The 14,858-nt window shown below is 42.8% G+C and overlaps 1 pseudogene across 1 annotated transcript in view; it reads left to right on the forward strand.

Moving 5' to 3' along the window:
- Window positions 1-10,602: 10,602 nt before the first annotated feature.
- The window catches only part of LOC306932818 (cadherin-4-like), a 48,567-nt pseudogene continuing 44,311 nt past the window's right edge, over window positions 10,603-14,858 (forward strand). The window contains exon 1 of the transcript in view: window positions 10,603-10,788. The product of the transcript in view is annotated as a cadherin-4-like (transcript). The remainder of the gene's footprint in view (window positions 10,789-14,858) is intronic.

Here is a 14,858-nt window from a genome sequence, read left to right on the forward strand (position 1 = left end):
TGGCCAGTGGGGAGCGTCTCACTTGTCTTTGACTCTTTCCTTCCTTGAGGTGAACTGTGAGACAAAATAAAAGGCCTACGCCAGAATAATGTGATCTTATATTGACTTATTTATTTATCTATTTGATTATTTGCTTACCTATTTTTGAATGACCTCTGTCAGAATCTTTTCATAGTGCATATACTGTCTTGGGGTTATATAATTTCTGTATGCTGATAACCCACATGCACATCCATATGAATGTGAATAGAAACAGGAAGGGGGGGGGGGGGGGGGTACCTCAAATATGTGGTTCACTTCATCACAGTGTATGTGCATAATGGAATTCCTCATCGAGCTACAGTATGAAATTGTGTACAGCGCCTTGAGGTGAAACCAATTGGGAAACCATTTGGGACCAGATAAAACGTTGAAGGTACTGCATATTTTAAACTTGTATAGGCTAGTTAATTTGAATTTGCGTTTGTCATTTCTGGAAGCACAGTGGTGCTGTCCTCACAGACGGAGGGGTCGAGACTGGAGAGAGCCGGGGAGGCAACAGCATGAGCGGGGAAAGGAAGAGTTGGCTGTCGGACTCCATACCAGACGGCTCTCGTTTGGTTATTTAGCAGCATGTTTACAAACATACCCTGCTTGAGTTTCCTGATGGCTGCAATCAGTTCAGCTGCTGTGGAGTCTCCTGAGAGATTTGCATTGATGAGTGTCCCCCAGCCCCTAACCTTCTTCACACAACATGATTTGCTCTTCATTTTCAGGAAAAACATAGCATTTCCTCCTAACGTCCTCTAAAAGCTTAAACATTCCACATTGCTCATAAAAGCAAAGTTGGTGCATAGAACTCCCATGTCTGGACCTTGTAAAACAGTACACAGGGGATAGCAGTCAGCGGTGCATTTGAGGCCAAGTGCTTCATTACAGAACGTTGCTCCTTGAGGTTGGTTCAGTCTCCAATGTCACTGGCTGTGCACTGGAGCTGCTGGTGCATGTCTGGATTGTCAATAACCTTTTTTCCCCATAACCTCTCCCGAGACTTTAACGAGGTTTGTGGACACTGGCCCCATGAAGCATGGCTCTGATCCAGGTTCTGCTGTGTTCTGAACCATATCAGTCAAGAAAAAATGACAGCTTTGCTGCCTGGGGTTGGGAGGACTTTTAGGTTTCTGAACCAATTCATTTTCAGTGGAAACACTCAGAACTGGTACAATATTAGGCGGGGAAAAAAGAACCGAACCGGTTCAACCCCAGTGGAAAAAGGGCCCGTAAGGGCTGAAGGGGGCGCTGTAGCCCACATACAGTACGCTACACTCTCCAAACCGCACCTCCAGCTGTGCTCACACTAAACCACAGGATGATGCAACAGGATGTTGGTAAGACTAGACCGATGGAGGCAACGTGAGACAGATTGAGGTGGGCAGCGTTCGATCAAGCCAAGGCCACAATGTGTGGTCTGGATAGATATTTCCGTCCCCTCTGCTCACACCACTTTGCAACAAAGATTTATCTTGCCAGGTCAGTGTCCAATCAGAGTCCTCAACAACCCTGTCCCATACTCTCATTGGTCGCCTGGCTTCCTGTTTCTAGACAGCAGGGCTCACATCCCATTACAGAGTTCTGCTGAGGCAGTCAATTTAAAGCCACTTTGCTTACCACCCTCCTCGCTTTCTCCTCTCACTCTTTTTTTTACTCATAGGCCTATATTCTCTCTAGTCTGCATTTCTCAACCTGGCTGCAGAGTGCTGGATCTTGAATTTGAGCACAAGAAGGGAGGGAACCCAGGAAGCGGGAGAGGGGCGAAGACCTAAATAATAATAATAATACATACAATTTATATAGCGCTTTTCAAGGTACCCAGAGTCGCTTTACAAAACAGAAGTAAATCAGCAAAGCAGTGTGGTTACGTCCAGCCCTGGCTCCGGCAGCGCACCCCGCGCCTCCACCTCCCAGTTCTTCTGCCCCTTTTTCCATATGGTTGTCACGATTTCCTTTTACTTTATACCTGATGTAAACAAGTCTTAGTGCTTTTTATGGTTTTATCCTCGTAGCAGTTTTTGTATTGACCTATTTACAAATGTCAATCAAGCTTGTTTGTTAAATGTAGGCTATATAATTGTAGGCCTACAATCCTATTCGGTAGGCTATATTAATGTCTTTAGTTATGAATGCCTGTATTATATGTACATAGATAGCCTACTTTATCAGCGGGATTCAGCGTTTTAGCCAAAGCGATAATTTAAGCATAATAATATAATTTGAAAATGTATAGATCTCTCTTCAACAAATGCGGTCCTTTTCACAATTTTTTTATTTTGATCTGTCATCTGTGGACAGGTGACACTACACACACGCAGAAGAACTGGGAGGCGGAGGCATGGTCTGTACTATCAATATCACAAGTGAAGTCAAAATTAAGGGGTGTTGCCTTTTTTGTCTGCCATGACATAGATTGAGCAGAGAGAATTGTTCCAATACTTCAGGGAGAAAAGCATCCCTAATTTGCAATAAGCCTGCCTTTCAAAGACCAGGGCCTTTCTTCCCCACACAGGCAATAATTGGAAAAGTCATTCAGCTTAGCTTCCATATGGGTTCTGCAGTAATGTGGATAGAATATATTTTTTAACAGTCTCAGCTGACAAATTACACTTACAGGCTGGATGACCAGATAGTGTGTCGGCCACATACTGTACTAATAATGTTCCTGGCATGATTCCCCCTTCTCTGCCCTCAGTGTACTACTGTCTCCCTGCTGTCTAAATAAACAATGTTAAAAAATAATAGCAGTACAGAGTACACAGCCTCTGACTTTCTTTATCTTAGTTTTAGGCAATCTCTTTTTCTCCCATCTTCCATTGACTCTCTTTCGTTCTCTCACTTGCACACGTGCACATTGTTTCAGACCCATGCATAGTGTGTAGGTCAGCATGCACACGTGCATCCTTATCAGACTTGCTGTTCATTCAGTGCGGGTTTTAATTCTTTAATGCCCATGCCGCCGACCCCGCCGTCAGTACAGTACATGTCATTGTCTGTTCTAATACAGTAGCTTCCACCATATAGGATATTCTATAGATAGTATTCTGATAGTCGATTTATTTTTAGAATTTGTGTTTCTATACTAAATAATTGAAACATTACCAAACCATGGAGTCAGTTGCATGGTTTTTGCATGGTTTATACAGTAAGTCATGGATATTACAATTTTGTTCATGAATCTTTTCGCCAGAGATAATTTCCGGCTACACTTTTCAAGCCAATTCACATTAAGACATGAGAAATAACATGACTCAGTTAACTTATGTCTAGTTGTCTTTCTGTTTTCCCCCCTTTCTGAATAGCCAATTATTTTTACCCAATGCCACATTTCTGTGTTGCCACTACTATTGTATACTTCTGGCTCACCTGCCAGTGAGAAGCCCCCACCAGGAGGATGTAGCGCGTCTGTCCCACTCCACTGGCCAACGGGACCGACCACCAGTATGGCCCTTTAAATTGATACCTCAAGACCAAAAGATTTAACATACTGTAAATCCAGTCATCTGTTTTGAAGGGAGACAACGTTCAGCAACAAAACTATGAACAAAGTTCCCCTTAAAAACAGCATGGAAGAATGAATGCAAATACGTTCCTGACTCAAAGTGTGCATGAATGTGAAGTGCACATTGTGCACTATTTTACAGAAATGGACGTCCTTTACTTATTTTGTTTTGCTTTATAAGATCTAACGGCAGATCGCAGCCTCGTCTTCATCTGTCTGTCGTCGAAGATCTTTCTGCAAAGCTAACTAGTTCAGGTTATGACCTGTTGGCCAGCACTTCTGTATCTCTGCTTGCCTGTACAGCCTCACCATATACTCTCTCTACTTGTTTATTTGGAACACCTCAGTTTGTTTAGGGCTCTCAAGCTGTGGTGGGCCCAGCTATTTCAGATCTTTAGGTGTTTGCTGTGACTTTGCTGTCTGCTGCAAGTGGCAGTGTCTGGGCATAGTTACTACTGCAGAAAAGTCACTCCCTGAACCACCAGCACACTACACACTGTAATTGGTACAGTTATGACAGGCCTCTATGTTATTGTATGTTTGTTTAGGTATTTGTGTGTGTGTGTGTGTGTGTGTGTGTGTGCGTGCGTGCGTGCGTGCGTGCGTGCGTGTGTGCGTGCGATTGTCTGTTATTTGTGTGCTTTTGGGGATGAAATATTCCCATGAGGGATAGTAAAATCTGTCCAAATTAACCTTGTTAAGATATTCAGGAGTCATTTTCACAGCTAAGAAATGTCTTAGGGGTACGGTTACAATTGGTGAAAGATTCTAAATTGGCCTAGGATTATCATTTAGTAGTGAGGGTTAGGGTTTGGGTTAGGTTAGGTTTTCTCAAGGTAGTCCTCAGACGAGCCCTCCATTGGCGCTTCCAGTCATCCTTGTTCTCCATACATCTGGCTAGCTCGTTAGTGCTTTGCGTTCCTGCGTTTTTCTTGAGTAGCGTTTTTCGTTTTTCTTGTATGCTAATGTGAGACATCCTCATGACCGGTGTCCGTGTGTTGGTTGGTTCCTACAGCACTAATTTGGTGGCTGCCAGCTCTTGTTTTTAGATCCGGATAAAATGGCCAAAACTCTATCCAGCAATGTTGCTTTCACCTAACAAAAGCAACAAATAATATGTGTTGAGTAAAAATGTCCTTTCAAGAAATATTACATTTCACTAATGAAATCTTTATAATATTATATGTGAGGAATACCGAGCTATGATTAATATTTTTGATTGCAGCAATAATCGTGTGATAAAAGAATCATGGGGCTCCAGGTCTGTAATGAACCCATGTTGCAGTAATAAACATATTGCAGTACATGTATGTATGGCATCGACAGATGGGATACACTATGGCCCTAATACTGTGTGTATTTGCATTTGTGTTTATGTCTGTACAATGTACAAGATAGAGAGGGAAATAGAATAGCAGTTGGGCACCGCAATAGGGTTCAAAAATAGTTAAAACATGGACATGTATATTTTACAATGTAACATTGTGAACCACTTTTTATATGCACCATTTACCACTTTCTGCATTTTCACAGTGTGGTCTCTCTCTTTCTCTCTCCGTTCAGACAGGGAAATATCGATCTGTTACAGCATCACAGGCAGACCAGCCACCAGAGGTGTTCAGAATCAACCCCTTTGCTGGCAAGGTGTTTGTCACCAAACCTCTGGATCAAGAGCAGTGCTCGTTGTACCATATGATGTGAGTTAAGTCTTTCTGCCTCACTCTCGCTCTAAGGCTCTAATCCAAACTGGAATGTCAATGTTGCAAATGTACAAAACTCACTTGTAAAACCCCAACCACTGAAGGAGTGTTCTAGCGGGTAAACAATCCCGGTCGCGTGAATTCACATTATCACGCGTCTTCTGCAGACCAATCGCTAGGTGGGCGTTTTGCACGAAACAAAAAGTGAAAGAGCCAATCAGCGTCTGTCAATCACAGGGCCCTGAGCGCAGATGCTGATCGGCTGGCTCTTCCACTTTATGGTTTATGAAAAACACACATGATATTGTGAATTCAGAAGATCGGCTGGCTCTTCCACTTTTTGGTTTATGAAAAACACACATGATATTGTGAATTCAGAAGATGGCATACCCATGTCCTGTTCCAGTTCAGTGTCCCATATCTTTGTTTGATTGGCTCTGCACAGGAATGAAACATGAATGTGTTTCACCCAGAAACTCAGATTAATGATCGATTTATTTCAGGTCCAGAACAACTAAATCAACTGATAGTCAGCTGTAGTCTGCCCAGCATGTGTAGGACTGGCGACCCAAGTCCCCTCACCTGTAGAATTCCCAGCCTCTGCCTCAGCCAATTTATTGACATGGCAACCCCACACCTGCCATTTGAATACTTAACCAGTCCACTTTTCACAGTCAGTTTGCACTCTTCAGACACAGGCAGGCAGACAGATACAGAGATCTCCATATTATACAGTATATGTTAAGTAAGTATGCAAGTAAAGTACAGTATGGGCACAAAAGGGACACAGACGGTTAAAGCGGTGCTATATGGGTATTGCATACTACGTTCCCAAATTGCATCGTTCCCAAGTAGGCCGGTGGCCGACGGGCACAGGTCTTAGATTACTAATTACTAGTTTTAATTTAGGCTTTCAAGTGATGGATCTACTTTCAAATGATCTGCTTCTACAGTTCATAATTCCATTGCTATTAAGAAGTCATGGATGTTTGAATTTTAGATAGGGGGTAAGTTCCTGGCTCTTACACAGTTATGGTGTGGTGTGATGTGATGTGCAGATATTGGGTGAAGGACAGTCAGACAATGCACAGGGAGAAAAGTAAAGTCAAATTAACCTTAGAGACCTGAATTGCAGTGAGGTGGAGGGTGAGGCAGTGGAGAAGAGGATGGCATAGGATAGCAGGCAGAGAGGCGCAAATTGGAAAGTAACTTCAACCTGTCTGAGGAGAGGAAGACGATTGAAAATGCTCCTTATTATATTTCCTGCCACAAGGAAACATGCCTCGTTGTTGGCTGAAGGCTATTTCAGTTATCTAGCTGTCATGGTTGAGGCGGTGCCCAGGTTGTGGTCCTCTCATGAGACACATAAGACCTCCCTCACCTACTCTCCTTTCCTAAAATGAAATGAAAAATTATAAATAAATATATTGTTACAAGTTTACATCCTCCCACTTACCTCTCTAGCCTTCCACATACTGTACAGTGTGCATGTTTTCACTTTACTTTCTCATCCCCATCCAATGCTATGGGGTTATAATAATTGGTAAGGTATACTACTTCCGGAGAGAATAAAGTTAATGTCTTTGAATGTTTATTGAATTGAAACATTTCACAGAAAATCCAACAGATGTCTTCCTCTTTAAGAAGAAAGAAAACAATTTTAGGTCCACAAACAAAGTTGGGCAGGTGCTAAGCAAAGAAATACAACATGAAAACTAAAAAGAACACTTGCACACTGTGGGCCCCAGTTGCTGAATGTGTTATTGCACCTGAGTGCTGCTGTGACAAACTCTGTGTCATATCATATCCTCATAGGAGGCCTTGCTATGTTTCACCAGTTTCAATTGAAACAGGCCTCCACCCTCAGGGGGGGCTCCGAGCTCCGACTGACCACCAGGCGTCAGTCAACCCCCAGTCACCCTTGGCCCTCTCTCTCTCATTGTTCCGCTGAGTAAGGTAATCAGCGTTTGGTTCCTATTAATAAATATGCACTGTATAACTTGCCAATAGTTTTCAGTACTGAACATGGGAGTGAGGGCCTTTCACTGGGCCTTTCACCCCAAAGCAAGCCCTGGCATTGCTGAGTTAACAGGAAGGTGTGAAATGTGACACCTCCATCTCTATCTCAAGGGAGAGAGAATGTCAGTGCTTATGAACTGTTGTATGTATCAATGATTGTCTACTAAAACTCCTCAAGTTATCAATTATCCATTGAATGTCTAAAGCAGTAATTTCATGGGTTGAACTAATCTATAATCTTGGAGTAGTCAGACAAAGGAATAAGAGAGGGGGCAAACTGCCATTAATAGCTGAAGTCAACAACAGAGCCACTATTTCCTCACAACTGCCATAGATGGGGAGATAACACCTCATGGCTCTCCACTGTCCTCATGGACAGCCTAGCACATGTCAGTGGGTAATATACTTCCTGATCTCTCAACCAATAGTAAGGTTGGCTGTAAGCCAATCACAGGGAGAGCTGATGCCAGGGGCTTCAGCAACCAATTGAATGATAAGCTGGTTTAGACCTGCCTTTAGGGATGACCTTCCGAACGGAAGGTTTTAAAAGGCCTTGTGCCGGTTTCAGTAGCCAGATTCAATTTGCAACCAAGATGAGTCCACACCTCGTGTAACTACACGATGAACCGACACAGCGCACATTGACCAATGGTATGTAAATGCTATTAATAAGCGATGAATAATGCGTTATCCATGTGTTGTAAACCTGTCTGTAATTGTGACAAATGTATGTATTCTGTCTCCATCTGTACAGGTTTTTTACCTAACTACTAACTACTAACCCTAGATAAGCTAGTTCATGTGTTTATGTAATGTTTGTTGAACGACAATAAAAACTATAAAAGACACAGAGTTATTATTTAGACCGTTTGAGTAAAGACATTGACCCTATGTGACAAGCTGATGACCCTTCCAGAAGGGGTAGTTATGAGACGATATGCTATCAATTTAGCTATAAATAGATAGCATCAATAGATAGCTATAAATCTGGACACTCACTCAATATTGCTGCCTTGCTCTCTCCCACAATGTTAAGTTACACTTATTTCCTGTTAATAACCTGGGTAAAATGTGCAGCATTGGGAGGTAAAGGGGGGACACTTTATTGTGAAGGGACGACAGGATGAGGAGAGGTGTTGTTGCTGCGTAATTGAGAGTAATGGCTGTGCGTGATATTGAACAGTCAAAACTATTTGTATCAATAAACCTGTATCAACAGAATAATTATAGGTATATTTGATCTTGAAACTGGCCTCCAGATTAAGGCCGCCCCTGCATCCTATTTGGCAAACCTAATAATCTGGGCAGGGCAGGGAACAGAATTTCTGATGGGCAGACTGGCCATGTTTGAAGTCAGAGGGGGGTTGAGAGATTGTAGGATTCTCTTTCAAACAAACCATACAAATATTTTGACATTTCACAGATGGCAAAACGGCAGGTTTCAACACACTGTCAAAGAGAAAAAGTCTCTCTCTGGACGAAGGCTCCAAGCCAGGTACAGTATAGTCACATGTGGATTAATGCAGGGGTTCTCAACCCGTGGGTCGCGACCCCTCGGAGGGTCGCCAAATTATTTTGGGGGGTCCCCAAATTATTAAAAAAAAGAAACAAAAAGTTTTTTTTTTTTTTGCAACTGAATGGCTGGAAAATGGAAATGAAGAGTTTACATATAGTACATGCATACACCTTCCCTAATGATTATTATATCTGGTTTCAGTATTTATTTATGGTGTATTGTCTCTATTATTAAGGTTATTGTAGCAGTCAATTTATATTGGGGGTCGGGAGGGGGCAGGGCGGGGGTCCCGAGACATTGTCACAGCATTTCCGGGGGTCCCTGGCCAAAAACGTTGAGAACCCCTGGATTAATTGACAAGTAATGAATCAACAAAACATTAAAGGAAGGAATTAAGTTCAGGAAAGGCTGTTTCAGGTCAGCTGATATTATATAAGGTTGTGTTAAAGGGGTTCGGGGCTACAAGGCAGAGTTGGAGGATCTTGTCCTCAATGTCCTGTGCTGGATGTTCATTTATCCATCTATTAGTGTTCATAAAGCAGAGAGGAATGTGGGGAGGGAAAGGAGATTGAGTTTTAAATGTACCACAGTGCAGCACCACTGACTTATTTTATATCTAACCTCATAGTGCTCTCTCTCTCTCTCTCTCTCTCTCTCTCTCTCTCTCTCTCTCTCTCTCTCTCTCTCTCTCTCTCTCTCTCTCTCTCTCTCTCTCACTCTCTCTCTCTCTCTCACACACTCTCTCTCTCTCTCTCTCTCTGAGTGAGCATTTTTACTTTCTTTCAATACAATATAATACAATATAAACTTTCATTTGATAATAAAAGTGGTCTCAGATCAATCTGAAAACTTGCCCAAATTTGATGGCACGTTGTGCCAAAATGAACTTGTTATTTGATTCAGTGAATGGATGGTCTCTGGTTTCTGTTTATTAAATCCAAGCAATTAAAAAGAAATAACAAAAATCTGTAGAGTTTTGAAACTTTTGATTAGCCGTTGTGAAGATTGTATCCAAGGTTTTGAAATATGAACGGAACTAAAAATTATATTGAGAAGATTGTGAAAAACTGTAGAGTCATTAACCCGACATAATCCCATCAGGCACAGTGCAGGACGTCTGTACAAAGCGTCCACTTTAAACCCCCAAAGAGTGCAGTTTAATGAAATTACCCAGGCGGTGTCTATCTTTAGGAAAAGAGATGGATAGGAGATTCATAGTGTTTCAACTTGGAATCAAACCAAATGTGCAGCTCCTCTCTTTTCTCAATCCGCCACTTCATATCCGCCATCCCAGTTGTCCCAGAGAGTCCATTAGATAACTCCCTTTGGCCGAGGCGTTGACAAATGTTGCTTTGAAATGTAATGAAGTTTGAAATGGGCACCGCGGTTACAATTATCCTTGGACAGAGGCTGTCACTGGCATGATATCACTATCTCTGGTAATTAGACTGGCCTCCAACCCAGTGGGCGGAGAGAGACTGAGTTATTTATGTATAACAGAGAGATTTGAGTTACTGTAAAAAGAAACAGATCAAGATTTTTATTTTTATTTTTATCTGTGTACTTATGATAGTCTTAGTCAGTTAAGGAACATGTAATGCAATAATACAATAATAAACACACGTTTCACACAATAAAGCCTAATAAAGGAATCAACAATAGCATTCATTTCAATTAAAAGCTAGTCTGTAAAAAAGTGCTTTCAGAAGTGATTTAAAACCTGACACTGTTGCTTCTCCAAAATCTTCAGGCAGGTCGTTCCATTGTTCGAAGACACACTACTTGCAAATACATGATCACATTAGCCTGCTTGTACAGTATAGCCATTTTGACAGATGGCTTCTTCTTCCATATGTGATGGACACATGTCTGCGTTCGATGCTGATGACAACACCACGGCCAATGGCATGGTGCGCTACCGGATTCTGTCCCAGATGCCACACAGCCCTATCCCCAACATGTTCACCATCAACAGTGAGACCGGAGACATCGTGACTGTGGCGGCAGGTCTCGATCGTGAGGTCAGTGCTCCTACTTCTGTTCTTGTCTGTGGTCTATTTAACCAATAGAACACTTGAGGTTGTGTGTTATTGTAAATAACATATCAAAGCTGAGATGTTGTTTGCTATTGGATGCTCAAGTCCGACTTTATTTTGTATTTGGAAACTTGTTTTGCAGCATGACATGCAACATAAAAACTAAATAAAATCACTTCACAGTAAAGGTTGTACATACTCAGCAGCCTTACATGAATGACCACCAATCCCGACGACGTTTGCTCTCTCCATTTCCTGTCAGTCTACTGCATATCTATCAATAAAGGTAAAAGAAAACCTAAACAAATATCTTAAAATGGAATTAGATAATAGGAATAAATGACTATCAATCTTATTTGTGAATTCAATATCTGGTGCACTGGCAGCAAAAGTACAGATATTTGTACAGATTATTGTGCAGGAACAGCCAAACCGCATTGTTTATTCTTTAGAGATGTGACGCTCGGTGGCCATTTGTCAAACACAGCTCAACCTTTTTCTTAATTAAATTGCCTCCCTCTGTTGTCACCTTGTTTATAGAGCTGTATAAGTTATGACAAGATCCAAATGTGTTTATTCTCATATGACATGGTCCACACGGATGTGCTAACAACGACTCTGTAAGGAAATCTCTCTGACAGATCATCTCCCTAAACTGTCTCCACTGACAGACCTATTAACAACACGTCACACATGTGGTGTGTGTGTGTGTGTGTGTGTGTGTGTGTGTGTGTGTGTGTGTGTGTGTGTGTGTGTGTGTGTGTGTGTGTGTGTGTGTGTGTGTGTGTGTGTGTGTGTGTCTCTTTTCCTTTTGCAGGGGAATGCAGTCAAAGGTAAGCGGTTAACATTGGAAAGTTAATTTCCAAGGTAGAGAGGAGGATCTTCGTCGCTGGACCTCGTCGCTGGACGTCAGCGGTAGGTATGGATTTCCATAGACGAGTATATACGGTAGGTATAGGTTTAGATTAGGCCCCCCCCCTTAGCTTAGGTTCTTCTTCCCACAGGTGAGATAACGAGTACGCTCAGGCTACTGAACCAATGTCAATACATGCGCTGAGAGCGGCTTTTAGAACGATAAGTATTTCTACTCAGCCTGTACTCGAGTACTTGTACTCCTTCGGTGTAAGGCTGAGCTCACACCTTTCATGCAATTCTCTGTGCTCGTTGGGTGTTGTGTCATGGCCGCCCAGCGGCCCAATGCATTTCCAATGGAATTGTGTTGTGTGAGGGGGAGGGGCGCACGACTGCGCCCCTCCCCCTCACACAACACAATGTTGGGTCAAACCATGTGACCTCCATTGGAAATGCATTGGGCCGCTGGGCGGCCATGACACAACACCCAACGAGCACAGAGAATTGCATGAACCGTGTGAGTGCACCCTGAGCCGTGTACTGGGGTCGTATTTCTACTCCTTTTCCATATCCGTGTACTCTGGTCGCTTTCCTTCCATTTCCATAAGCTGATAGTCACTTCTTATTTAGTCACTTCTTATTTAGCCGGTCTAATGCACACGCCGGTCTAATGCACGCGCGTGCCCGGTATGTTGCCTGTGAGTGAGACACATAGAGATCGCTGTCAATATACGGATTTCATGATATAACATAGAATGATGAAAATAGTGGTTGTCTCATCTTACCGCCCAACTTGCTTGCCCACAGCCTCGCCTCGTCTCTGGAGAGTGGATCTGTTGGTGAGGCAAAGAGTTCTTCCTTTTATACTGATGCGCTCAGGTGCGTTGATGAGTGCAGGTGCATTGAGTTGTTCCAACAGGTGATTAGCGATGTACCTGTGATCAATCACCTGTCCCAAGGCTTGGCGAGTCCACGCCTCTCTCTGCCTCCCTCTCTCTCCAGAGCGGCGCTTGCTTATTGGGCGGGGATTGACGAGTGAGACACCACAGTATTTAGTAAATTATGGTCCCATTCATTTTAGAAATGAATGATAAAGTAGGTTATGTTTATATTTGAGTACCACAGACGAAAAACAGTCTAAGTCCAAATTTCAGACTGACCCCTCCACGAAAAGGCCTCGTTGTCCTGAACCATTATCTATCATTTATATATTATGGATCAATAGTGTGGACTTAGACTGTTATTCGTCTGTGGTACTCATTTGTCAGTCCATTGTTCATGGCATGCATGTGTTATGGTTGTGTTTAATACGTTTTTTTGGTTGCTTTTATTATTAAAAGTGAAGCTCCTTCATATACATACATACATACATACATACATACATACATACATACATACATACATACATACATACATACATACATACATACATACATACATACATACGTGTATATATATAAGGGGGTTCTACATTTCAGAACACTTATGTCCACTGCCGTTGGGCCTGCTCTTGTCAGCACTGTCCTTGACTTCATCCAAATCCCTGTCTCTCCCTCGGTCTCCTAACATACTGTGCTACTTTGCTGCTGAAGGACCGCGAGGCTCCTTGCTGGACTTGTGACAGCTTTGACGATGGCAGTCCTCCAGAGGAAGGTCTAGGATGTTGTGGTGTTAATTGTCACCGCAGAAGAGCTCTATATATAACTCCCTTGATTAATTAGTGAGAGAGAGCAATGTGCGTATATGCACTGATGGGACAGACGGCCAGACACATGAAGAAGTGTGTGTGTGTGTGTGTGTGTGTGTGTGTGTGTGTGTGTGTGTGTGTGTGTGTGTGTGTGTGTGTGTGTGTGTGTGTGTGTGTGTGTGTGTGTGTGTGTGTGTGTCATTGTCTATACTTGCTGAGTGGCGGTGTTAATGAGGGTGCACATGTGAGGCTGGAGTCGTGTGTCTTGGTGAGACGGAGCCGAGAGGCTCCTGATGTGGAGTCACGGTCTAATTGGGATATTTACTCAGTAATTAGCAGGTGAGAGAGATGCTGGGAGTGTAATTGAGAATCCTAGTGACGAGATGCATTATCCCGAAAGGCAGCTTCTGAGCCTTGTCCTTCTTGCTGCCCATTAACCACACTCTTGGACAGAGAGAGAAAGAGTGAGGGAGAGATGGAGGGGGGAGGGGGAGGGGGGACACATCCAGTATCAGAGCAGCAAACAGCACTTGAGTCCAGCGGAATTTCAGCGGCCCCACCAAAGTGATGCTGTGTTGTCCCCAAAGATGAAGCCGCATTTGTCATTGTCCAATATTAACAGCGCTGCCTGGCTGTCAGCTGCCTCCTTCATTTGCGGTCTGGTTCGAAAGCAGGCGTCATGGACACTGGGCTCACTTACTTCCTGGACTACATGTTGTCTCAGTAAGACAGCCCTCCCCCTATCCGCAAGGAGGAGCAGTGAACCAAAGCATTATGGGAATTGTAGTCCAAGAAGGATATCTAAAAACACATATTACACACATAAAAACCCCAGGAAAGTGTTTCTTGTCTCCCAAACATCATTAAAATAAGATCTGGTTGCAAATGGGGTGAAGTGTCCCTTTAACGCTCATGCCTTCATCCCCCATCACTTTCTACATGCCTTCTGCATTATCATATGGTGCAATAAACATCTTTAAATCCATAATCCATAATATCTTTAATAATAATAATAATAATAATAACAATAACAATAACAATAACAATAACAATAACAATAACAATAACAATAACAATAATAATAATAGTAATAATACATTTTAGGGCACTCAAGGCCGCCATACAGGTTAAAAACAGTTAATACAAAAACACAGTTAAAAACAAAACAAAACTAAGGCACAGCTTGCAGCAGAAGACAACAAAGGTCAGCCATATGCTTGCCTAAACAGGTGGGTTTTGAGGTGAGTTTGGAATATGGTGATAGAGTCCATGTTTCTAATATCAGGGGGGAGGGAGTTCCAGAGGTGGGGGGCAGAGCGGCTGAAGGCTCTTGGACCCCATGGTGGAGAGACGGGCTGGGAGGACTTTCAGAGTGATGGAGGAGGCAGACCTAAGAGACCGGGTGGGAATGTTTACGTGGACAAGGTCAGACAGGTATGTGTGGGGCGAGGTTATGAATGGCCTTGAATGTATGGAGAAGGATCTTGAAGTCGATACGGTATTTGATGGAAAGCCA

Source organism: Electrona antarctica, assembly GCF_951216825.1.
Source record: "Electrona antarctica genome assembly, chromosome: 2".
NCBI classification, from domain to species: domain Eukaryota; kingdom Metazoa; phylum Chordata; class Actinopteri; order Myctophiformes; family Myctophidae; genus Electrona; species Electrona antarctica.